This window comes from Callospermophilus lateralis, chromosome X (assembly GCF_048772815.1).
Source record: "Callospermophilus lateralis isolate mCalLat2 chromosome X, mCalLat2.hap1, whole genome shotgun sequence".
In the NCBI taxonomy this organism is placed as follows: domain Eukaryota; kingdom Metazoa; phylum Chordata; class Mammalia; order Rodentia; family Sciuridae; genus Callospermophilus; species Callospermophilus lateralis.
The window spans coordinates 70,282,206-70,294,595 of NC_135325.1; positions in this window are offsets into that span (position 1 = coordinate 70,282,206).

The following is a 12,390-nucleotide window of genomic DNA, read 5'->3' on the forward strand; positions in this document are numbered from 1 at the left end:
GATCATTAGAAACTGTTTTAGCACATTAAACTCAAATAAGCTAGAAAATCTTGAAGATATTGACAAATTTCTAGAGATATATGATCTGCCCAACTTGAACCATGAGGATATAGTAAAGTTAAAAACATGAATATCAAGTAATAATTTTGAAACAGCTATTAAAAGCTATCCAACAAAGAAAAACTCAGAACCAGATGGATTCTCAGCTGAGTTCTACAAGAACTTTAAAGTAGAACTAATTCCAATCATTCTCAAATTGTTCCATGAAATAGAAAAGGAGGAAACACTGCCAAATTTATTCTATAAAGCCAGTATCACCCTGATATCAAAACTAGACAAACACATAAAATAATGAAAACTTCAGGATAATATGCTTGAAATAGATGCAAAAATTTTTAATAAAATATTGGCCAACCACATTTAAAAACCTATTAAGAAGATAGTGTACCATAACCAAGTAGGTTTCATGCAGGGATGCAAGGTTGGTTCAACATAAATAAATAAATGTTATTTACCAATTAAATGGAATTATTGACAATAATAACATGATCATCTCAACAGAAGCAGTAAATCTGACAAAATCTAGTATCCTTTTATCATTAAAACACAAAAGAAACTAGGGATAGAAGAAATTTACTTAGACATTTTAAAGGTTATAAATGACAAACATAAGACTTACATCATACTTAAAGGGAAAAACATAACTGAAAACATTTTAAAAACAGAAACAAAACAAAGATGTCTACCTTCACCCCAGTTATTCAACATAGTTCTTGAAACTCTAGTCAGAGGAATCAGGCAAGAAAAAGAAATTCACATGGTACAAATAGGAAGAGGAAGTCAAATTATTTCTGTTTGATGATGGCAAAAATTTTATATGTAGAAGACTCAAAATATATTTCACCAGAAGGCTTCTAAAGCTGAAAAACAAATTTAATAAAATGGCAGTATACATGATCAATGTACATAAATCAATCACTTTCCTATATTCCAGTAATGAATCTGGTGAAAATAAATTAGGAAAACTTTCCCATTCACAATAACCTCAAAAAAAAAAAAAACAACTTAGAAATTAATCTAAAGAAGGAGGTGAAAGACCTCTACTTTAAATGGAAACAATAGGATGCTGAAGAAAGAAATTAAATAGAATCTTAGAACATGGAAAGACCTCTCATGTTCTTGGATAAGCATAATTCATATTCAAAATGAATATATGTTAAAATGGCCATATTACCAAAACATATATACAGATTCAATGTCATCACAATCAAAATATCAATGGCATTCTTTACAGAACTAGAAGAAAAACAGTTCTAAAATTTATTTAGAAGATTTAGAGACCCAGAAGAGCCAAAACAATGCTCAGCAAGAAGGCAATTCCAGAAGCATACTAATTCCAGACCTCAAATTATTCATAGAGCTATAACAACAAAAACAATGTGGTATTAGTACCAAAACAGATAGAAGGGACCAATGGAATAGAAGACAGAGAAATCCCACATAGATAAAGTCATATGATACTAGACAAAGGTGTCAAACATACTTTGAAGAAATAATAGTCTTTTTAAAACTAGAAATTCATATGTAGAAGAATAAAATTGAATCCCTGTCTCCCTCCCTGCACAGAAGTCAACTCAAAGACCTAGAAATTACAGGCCAGGATTTCTGCAACTGCTAGAACAACATGTAGACTCCTCACTCTTAAGATATAGTCACAGGAATCAACTTCTTTCACAGGATTCTTAAAGTGCAGGAAATAAAACTGAGAATCAATGAGTAGGCATTATGAAATTAAAAATCTTCCTCACAGCAAAGTAACAACATAAACCATGAAGAGATAGCCTATAGAATAGGATATTTTTTGCCACCATCTACTCAGATAAGGCATTAATATTCTGGATATACAATGAGTCCATTAAATGTAGTACCCCAAACCAAAATAACTCAATTAATAAATGGGCAGATAATGAAATAGTCACTTCTCAAAATGAGAAATACTAATGGTCAATAAATATATTTAAAACTTTTCAATGTCTCTAAAATCAGTGAATCAATACTACAAATCAAAACTACATTTATATTTCATCTTACTACAGTCATAATGGCAATTATCAAGAATACAAATAATGTGGCTGGGATTGTGGCTCAGCAGTAGAGCGCTTGACAAGCACGGGTGGGACCTGGGTTCAATCCTCAGCACCACATAAAAATAAAGGCATTATGTTGTGTCCATCTACACCTAAAAAATATTTTAAAAAGAATACAAATAACAATAAGCACTAGAGGATGTGGGGGAAAGACACAGTCATACATTGTTGGTGTCAACAAAGTAATGCAACCATTCTGAAAAGCAGTATATTATAGTGATTCCTCAGAAAACTAGGATTGGAACCACCATAACTATCCCACTCCTCAGTATATATTAAAAAGTTCTAAAGGTAGTACACTATAGGGATGCAGCCAAATCAATGTTTACAGGAGCACAATTTATAATAGCCAAGTTATGCAGCCAACCTAGATGAATGGGGAAAGAAAATGTGGCTTACTCATAAAAAAATGAAATATTAATTAGTCATAAAGAAGAATAAAATTATTACATTTTCCAGTAAATGGATAGAACTAGATACCATGATGTTAAGTGAAATAAGCCAGACCATGAAAGTCAAAGTTGAATGTTTTCACTTATATGAAGAAACTAGAGTTAAATAAGGGAAAAGAAAAATTAAAACCCGGTTGGTGGTGGCATTCCATGAAAATAGAATAAAATTAAGTGCAGTAAAGAAGGGGAAAGGAATGAAAGAAAAGGGTATAAGTGTTGAATTAATTTGACCAAAATTTCCTATGTGTATTTATGACTATACCACAGTGAATGTCACCTTTATGTATATCCAAGGCACTATTACTTTAAAAATCTATAAATAAATAGAGGAAAGGTCAGTAAAGTACAGGAAAAATAATAGGGAACAGGGAGGAGTGGGAAGAAAGGAGAAATACTGGGGACAACTAAACGTGAGCAAATTATATTCCATGCTTGTATAATTATGTTAATATGAATCCTAATTTTATGAAAAAGAAAAATGAACTAATAAAAATAGTCAACAGAATATTGTGTCTAGTAGGATTCTATTTTCCTTCTATAATGTGTATATGGAGAGATTTGTTGGAAAAAACAAAGATGGAATTTCAGCTAGCTTAAATATTCTTCTTTTTTACCATCATTGTGCTGTAATATTTTCAAACTTTCAACAACAATAAATTTGCATTATATTTGTGATTAAAAATGTATTACTATGTTTATTTTATATTCAGTACTCAGTGCATCAAATTTTAATATAAAGGATATTAAAATACATATCACTCATACCTCACAACACTTTTATGGAATGCATGAAATACACATTAATCCAATTCAAAAGGAAAAAATATATATGGCTCATTAGTGTCAGAATTAGGGGTATAATCTAGTAGATTTTTTCTTGTTGTGTGCTGAACATGTTGGGGTTAATATAAGAATGATAATCATAATTATTTCACTACTTATTTTGAAATATTCCAGGATGAATATATTTCAATTCCTGAAATATTTCGTGAGCCCCCATATTAACTAAATAAAATTCAAAAGAATGAATATATATATATATATATATATATATATATATATATATATATATATATATATATATACACATACATATATATATTCTGTTGAGCAGTAAGCCTTCAAATGAGTTACTACTTTAAGTTTAGTCACATTTCCTTCATTTATATTAAATGTGAACATAAAGCCTAAGCTAATTCTAAAGAGTGAATTAGGAAGTTTAGAGAAATATTAATGTTTTTATAGCAACAATTTGTTGAACTCTGTGAATAATTTTCTTTTTTTAAAAAATTAATTTTTATTGTTGGTGGTTCAAAACATTACATAGTTCTTGATATATCATATTTCACACTTTGATTCAAGTGGGATATGAACTCCCATTTTTACCCCGTATACAGATTGCAGAATCACATCAGTTGCACAATCATTGATTTACATATTGCCATTCTGGTGTCTGTTGTATTCTGCTGCCTTTCCTATCCTCTACTATCCCCCTCCTCCCTCCCCTCCCCTCTTCTCTCTCTACCCCCTCTACTGTAATTCATTTCTCCCCCTTATATTTTTTGCCCTTTCCCCTCACTTCCTCTTGTATGTAATTTTGTATACCCCTGAGGGTCTCCTTCCATTTCCATGCAATTTCCCTTCTCTCTCCCTTTCCCTTCCACCTCTCATCCCTGTTTAATGTTAATCTTCTTCTCATTCTCTTCGTCCCTACTCTGTTCTTAGTTACTCTCCTTACATCAAAGAAGACATTTGGCATTTGTTTTTAAGGGATTGGCTAGCTTCACTTAGCGTAATCTGCTCTAATGCCATCCATTTCCCTCCAAATTCTATGATTTTGTCATTTTTTAATGCAGAGTAATACTCCATTGTGTATAAATGCCACATTTTTTTATCCATTCGTCTATTGAAGGGCATCTAGGTTGGTTCCACAGTCTTGCTATTGTGAATTGTGCTGCTATGAACATGGATGCAGCAGTGTCCCTATAGTGTGCTCTTTTTAGGTCTTTAGGGAATAGACCGAGTAGGGGAATAGCTGGATCAAATGGTGGTTCCATTCCGAGCTTTCCAAGAAATCTCCATACTGCTTTCCAAATTGGCCGCACCAATTTGCAGTCCCACCAGCAATGTACAAGAGTACCCTTTTCCCCACATCCTCGCCAGCACTTGTTGTTGTTTGACTTCCTAATGGCTGCCAATCTTACTGGAGTGAGATGGTATCTTAGGGTGGTTTTGATTTGCATTTCTCTGACTGCTAGAGATGGTGAGCATTTTTTCATGTACTTGTTGATTGATTGTATGTCCTCCTCTGAGAAATGTCTGTTCAGGTCCTTGGCCCATTTGTTGATTGGGTTATTTGTTATCTTATTGTCTAATTTTTTTAGTTCTTTTTATATTCTGGATATTAGGGCTCTGTCTGAAGTGTGAGGAGTAAAGATTTGTTCCCAGGATGTAGGCTCCTTATTTACCTCTCTTATTGTTTCTTTTGTTGAGAAAAAACTTTTTAGTTTGAGTAAGTCCCATTTGTTGATTCTAGTTATTAACACTTGTGCTATGGGTGTCCTATTGAGGAATTTGGAGCCCGTCCCCACAGTATGTAGATCATAGCCAACTTTTTCATCTATCAGACGCCATGTCTCTGATTTGATATCAAGTTCCTTGATCCATTTTGAGTTAACTTTTGTGCATGGCGAGAGAAAGGGATTCAGTTTCATTTTGTTGCATATGGATTTCCAGTTTTCCCAACACCATTTGTTGAAGATGCTATCCGTCCTCCATTGTATGATTTTAGCCCCTTTATCAAATATAAGATAGTTGTAATTTTGTGGATTGGTTTCTGTGTCCTCTATTCTGTATCATTGGTCCACCCGCCTGTTTTGGTACCAGTACCATGCTGTTTTTGTTACTATTGCTCTGTAGTATAGTTTGAAGTCTGGTATAGCTATACCGCCTGATTCACACTTCCTGCTTAGCATTGTTTTTGCTATTCTGGGTCTTTTATTTTTCCATATGAATTTCATGATTGCTTTCTCTATTTCTACAAGAAATGCCGTTGGGATTTTGATTGGCATTGCATTAAACCTATAGAGAACTTTTGGTAATATCGCCATTTTGATGATGTTAGTTCTACCTATCCAGGAACAGGGTATATTTTTCCATCTTCTAAGATCTTCTTCTATTTCTCTCTTTAGGGTTCTGTAGTTTTCATTGTATAAGTCTTTCACCTCTTTTGTTAGGTTGATTTCCAAGTATTTTATTTTTTTTGAGGATATTGTGAATGGGTTGGTTGTCCTCATTTCCATTTCAGAGGATTTGTCGCTGATATACAGGAATGCCTTTGATTTATGCGTGTTGATTTTATATCCTGCCACTTTGCTGAATTCATTTATTAGCTCTAATAGTTTCTTTGTGGACCCTTTTGGGTCTGCTAGGTATAGAATCATGTCATCTGCAAATAGTGATAATTTGAGTTCTTCTTTTCCTATTTTTATGCCATTATTTTCTTTTGTCTGTCTAATTGCTCTGGCCAGTGATTCGAGAACTATGTTGAACAGAAGTGGTGAGAGAGGGCATCCCTGTTTTGTTCCAGATTTTAGAGGGAATGCCTTCAGTTTTTCTCCATTCAGAATGATGCTAGCCTGAGGCTTAGCATAGATTGCTTTTACAATATTGAGGTATGTTACTGTTATCCCTAGTTTTTCTAGAGTTTTGAACATAAAGGGATGCTGTACTTTGTCGAATGCTTTTTCCGCATCTATCGAGATGATCATATGGTTCTTATTTTTAAGCCTATTGATGTGGTGAATAATATTTATTGATTTCTGTATATTGAACCAACCTTGCATCCCAGGGATAAATCCTACCTGATCATGGTGCACAATTTTTTTGATATGTTTTTGTATCCGGTTCGCCAGAATTTATTGAGGATTTTTGCATCTAGGTTCATTAGAGATATTGGTCTGTAGTTTTCTTTCTTTGAAGTGTCTTTGTCTGGTTTAGGTATCAGGGTGATGTTGGCCTCATAGAATGAATTTGGATGTTCTCCCTCTTTTTCTATTTCCTGAAATTGCTTGAAAAGTATTGGTATTAGTTCCTCTTTAAAGGTTTTGTAAAACTCTGCTGTATACCCATCCGGTCCTGGGCTTTTCTTAGTTGGTAGTCTTTTGATGGTTTCTTCTATTTCCTCAATTGATATTGGTCTGTTTAGGTTGTCAATATCCTCCTGACTCAATCTGGGCAGATCATATGACTTAAGAAATTTATCGATGCCTTCACTATATTCTATTTTATTGGAGTATAAGGATTCAAAATAATTTCTGATAATCTTCTGTATTTCTGAAGTGTATGTCGTGATATTGCCTTTTTCATCCCGTATGCTAGTAATTTGAGTTCTCTCTCTAATTCTCTTCGTTAGCGTGGCTAAGGGTCTGTCGATTTTATTTATTGTTTCAAAGAACCAACTTTTAGTTTTGTCAATTTTTTCAATTGTTTCTTTTGTTTTGATTTCATGAATTTCAGCTCTGATTTTAATTATTTCTTGCCTTCTACTTCTTTTACTGTTGTTTTGCTCTTCTTTTTCTAGGATTTTAAGTTGAAGTATTAGATCATTTACTTGTTGGTTTTTTCTTTTTTTAAGCAATGAACTCCAAGCAATAAATTTTCCTCTTAGAACTGCTTTCAATGTGTCCCATAGATTCCGATATGTTGTGTCTGTGTTTTCATTTATCTCTAAGAACTTTTTAATTTCCTCCTTGATGTCTTCTATAACCCATTGATCATTCAGTAACCTATTGTTCATTCTACAAGTGATGCATGTTTTTTCCTTACTTCTTTTATCGTTGATTTTCAATTTCAGATAAGATGATCAGATAAGATGCATGGTATTATCTCTACTCCTTTATATTGTCTAAGTGTTGCCCTGTGACATAATATATGATCTATTTTTGAGAAGGATCCATGTGCTGCTGAGAAAAAAGTGTAACTGCTTGATCTTGGGTGGTATAGTCTATTTATGTCAATTAAGTCTAGGTTATTAATTATGTTATTGAGTTCTATAGTTTCCTTATTCAACTTTTGTTTGGAAGATCTGTCCAGTGGTGAGAGAGGTGTGTTGAAGTCTCCCATGATTATTGTATGGTGGTCTATTAGACTCTTGAACTTGAGAAGAGTTTGTTTGATGAACATAGCTGCACCATTGTTTGGGGCATATATATTTATGATTGTTATGTCTTGTTGGTGTATGGTTCCCTTGAGCAGTATGTAGTGTCCCTCTTTATCCCTTTTGATTAACTTTGGCTTGAAATCTATTTTATTTGATATGAGTATGGACACTTCTGCTTGTTTCCGAAGTCCATATGAGTGATATGATTTTTCCCAACCTTTCACCTTCAGTCTATGTATGTCTTTTCCTATCAAATGCGTCTCCTGAAGGCAGCATATTGTTGGGTCTTGTTTTGTGATCCATTCTACTAGCCTGTGTCTCTTAATTGGTGAGTTTAAGCCATTAACATTTAGGGTTATTATTGAGATATGAGTTGTTCTTCCAGCCATATTGGTTTATTTATGTTACTAAACATGGTTTGTTTTTCTCTTTGATTATCCACCCCCCCTTTACTGTACTACCTCCTGCTGTTGGTTTTCATTGATATTTTCCATTTCCTCTTCCTGTAATATTTTGCCGAGGATGTTTTGAAGAGATGGTTTTCTAGCTGCAAATTCTTTTAACTTTTGTTTATCATGGAAGGTTTTAATTTCATCTTCCATCCTGAAGCTTAATTTTGCTGGATACACAATTCTTGGTTGGAACCCATTTTCTTTCAGTGTTTGAAATATGTTATTCCAGGATCTTCTAGCTTTCAGAGTCTGTGTTGAAAGATCAGCTGTTATCCTGATTGGTTTACCCCTAAATGTAATCTGCTTCCTTTCTCTTGTAGCTTTTAAAATTCTCTCCTTATTCTGTATGTTGGGCATCTTCATTATAATGTGTCTAGGTGTGGATCTCTTATGATTTTGCACATTCGGCGTCCTGTAGGCTTCTAGGACTTGGGATTCTGTCTCATTCTTCAAGTCTGGGAAGTTTTCTCGTATTATTTCATTGAATAGATTGCTCATTCCTTTGGTTTGGACCTCTATACCTTCCTGTATCCCAATGACTCTTAAGTTTGGTCTCTTTATGTTATCCCATATTTCTTGAATGTTCTGCTCATGGTTTTTAACAGCCTTGCTAAGCTGTCTATGTTCTTCTCCAGTTGAAATACTTTGTCTTCATTGTCTGATGTTCTATCTTCTAAGTGTTCTACTCTGCTGCTAGTATTCTCAATTGAGTTTTTAAGTTGGTTTATTGCTTCCTGCATTTCCAGGATTTCTGTTTGTTTGTTTTTTATAACCTCTATCTCCCTGTATAATTGATCTTTTGCTTCTTGGATTTGTTTATGTAATTCATTGTCGAAGTGGTCGAAGTGGTCTTTCATTGTCTGATTTTGCTGTCTAATGTCTTCCTTGAGACTCCAGATCATCTGAAGCATGTATATCCTGAATTCTTTATCTGACGTTCCATCTGCTGCAGATATTATCACTTCTAAAGTTGAGTTGACCTGCATTGCTTGTGGTCCTTTCTTTCCTTGTCTTTTCATACTGATCGTGTTTCTTTCTGCTTGGTGAAAGTGTTGTGTTATTGATTTCCCCCCCTATATATTTATATTGCTCTTGCATAGTTGCAAAGTCTCCCTTGCAGGCTTTGGTGGTGGTTCTGCCCCTCCTCCAATTGGGGCAATGTGCCTACCACGCCAGCAGGCCGCTGGGCCTGTACTTTCGGTGGGCCTGTTCTTTGGGTGGTCACAGGTCCGCCTACCTTGCAGGCGTGAGCAGCGGCTCTGCCCCTCCACTGGCCGCTAGACCTGTTCTGTCTGTCGGTTGCAGGTCTGTCTACCTAGCAGGCGCTGGTGGCGGCTCTGCCCCTCCCCCAACTTTGGCGATGTGTCTGGCGGGCCACTGGGCCTGTTTTGTCAGTGGTCACGGTTCCGCCTACCTTGCAGGCGCGTGGGGCAGCTGTGCTCCTCCACAGGTTGCTGGGCCTGACCTGCCGGTGGGTCGCAGGCCTGTCTACCTTGCAGGCTCGGGGGGTGGCTCTGCCGCTCTGCAGATTGCTGTGCCTGTTCTGCTGGTGGGTCGCGGGTCCGCCTACCTTGCAGGCGCCCGACGGCTCTACCCCTCCCCTAACCAGGGCGATGTGTCTGGCGGGCCACTGGGCCTGTTTTGTCGGTGGTCACGGTTCCGCCTACCTTGCACGCGCGTGGAGCAGCTGTGTCCCTCCGAGAGTTGCTGGGCCTGACCTGCCAGTGGGTGGCAGGTGCGCCTACCTTGCAGGCGTGGGGGTGGCACTGCTGCTCTGTGGGTTGCTGTGCCTGTTCTGCTGATGGGTCGTGGGTCCGCCTACCTTGCAGGCGCCCGACGGCTCTACCCCTCCCCTAACCAGGGCGATGTGTCTGGCGGGCCACTGGGCCTGTTTTGTTGGTGGTCACGGTTCCGCCCACCTTGCAGGCGCGTGGAGCAGCTGTGCCCCTCCTCGGGTTCCTGGGCCTGACCTGCCGGTGGGTGTCAAGTGCGCCTACCTTGCAGGAGTGGGAGGTGGCTCTGCCACTCCGCGGGTCGCTGGGCCTGATCTGCTGGTGAGTCGCAGGTCTGCCTACCTTGCAGGCGCCCGGCGGCTCTGCCCCTCCCCCAACCGGGGCAATGTGTCTGGCCGGCCGCTGGGCCTGTTCTGTTGGTGGTCACGGTTCCGCCTACCTAGCAGGCACGTGGGGCAGCTGTGCCCCTCCGCAGGTTGCTGGGCCTGACCTGCCGGTGGGTCGCAGGTCTACCCTGCCTTGCAGGCTCGGGGGGTGGCTCTCTGTGAATAATTTTCTAAGAGCTACTATAGTTAATAAAAATATTTTTTTTCCTCAGTGTCAATTGATCTGTTTAGAAATGTAATAGATTTTTGTGTGTACATTTGGAAAAAAAAATAGGTGACACACAACTGTAGACTTTATTATGTTTGCGTTTAGCCCCATATTTTTATTTTTATTATTTTAAAAAGATAGTGAGAGAGAGAGGGAGAGAGAGAGAGAGAATTTTTAATATTTTTTTTTTATTTATGGGCGGACACAACATCTTTGTATGTGGTGCTGAGGATTGAACCCGGGCCACACGCATGCCAGGGGAGCACACTACCGCTTGAGCCACATCCCCAGCCCCAAACCCCATATTTTTAAAAAGTAAAGGTTTTCAGAGAATTCAAAATGGACAAAGTGGAGAAGAATCACTTATTTCTCCTGGTAAGCACATTATAAAGTCTTAGCTATTACATGCAAAACAAACATGAGAATATTTTTAAGGGCAATAAAGGACTATAAAGTTACTAGGGAACTCGGAATTCAAGAAACAATACTGTGTTGATTTATTTGTTTTTTCTTTCTTTTTTATCCCCTCACATATTCTGGACTGAGTGTTGGTGAATGCAGTAGGCCAGGAACATCTCTGGGTGGAGACAAGAAAAATTCCAAAAGAAGATTTTTCTTACTAGCTAAAGAACCATGAGAGCAGAAGTCTAGTAAAACATAAAACATTGAGACAATAATAATTCTATCTTAGCCAAATAATACGTATATGAAAAACATTAATTCCAGGCCAAAATTATCAGCAAAGACAGTGTGTAGCCTAAACTTTTGCCTTTGTTTTACTATAAGGAGACAAAGTTTCCCTTAAACATCCTCCACCATTGTGAAAACAGAGAGAAGCAAGTGGTGACATAATTTTCATTAGTGTTAGATGGTTATGGGGAATTCCCCTCATAATATCATTGGGTATGGAGAACCTAGACATAGCAATTGACAGTAATAAGTGTGATATCAGAAGAAGCACAGAGCCTAAGAAGAAAAGAATAAATGTGCCATTGGAAAAATACTTAATTGAATAATAGTTGAAATTTATCAAATTTAATAAAAGACACAATAAGCTTATGTATTCAGGAAGTTGAGGATTGAAAAAAAAATCAAAGAAATTCATACCAATGTATAATATAATTAAACTTTTGAACATTAAAGAAAATGAAAATGAAGAACAGATACATTACTTGTAGTTTTATACCAAATCAAATGATTCTCATAAGAAATTACAGAGGCCAAAAAGCAGTTAGATGATAAACTCAAAATGTTAAAAGGATGACTGACTAAATGGATGGTGTTGGAGAAGATAATCCTAAGTCAGCCAATCCCCAAAAAACAAATATTAAATATTTTTTCTGATATAAGGAGGTTGACTCATAGTGAGATTGGGAGGGAGAGCATGGGAGAAATAGATGAATTCTAGATAGGGAAGAAAGGTGGGAGGGAAAACGAAGGGGCAGGGGATTAGCAAGGATGGTGGAATGTAATGGACATCATTATACAAAGTACATGTCTGAAGACTTGAATTGGGTTTCAACATACTTTATATACAAGCAGAGATACAAAACTTGTGCTATATATGTACATTAAGAATTTCAATGCAAAAAAGGAAAAGAATAGCATTACCTTAGATTAGGTAGAGGGAAATGAAAGGAGGGAAGGCAGGGGATGTGGGGATAAGATAGAAAGTAGAATTAAACAGACATTATTACTTTAGGTATGTATGCGACTGTGTAACCAATGTGATTTTACAATATGTATATTCAGAAAAATGAGAAATTAAATCCCATCTATGTATGATATATCAAAGTATATAAGTACATTCTACTGTCATGTATAATTAAAACAAATAAAAAATTAAAAATG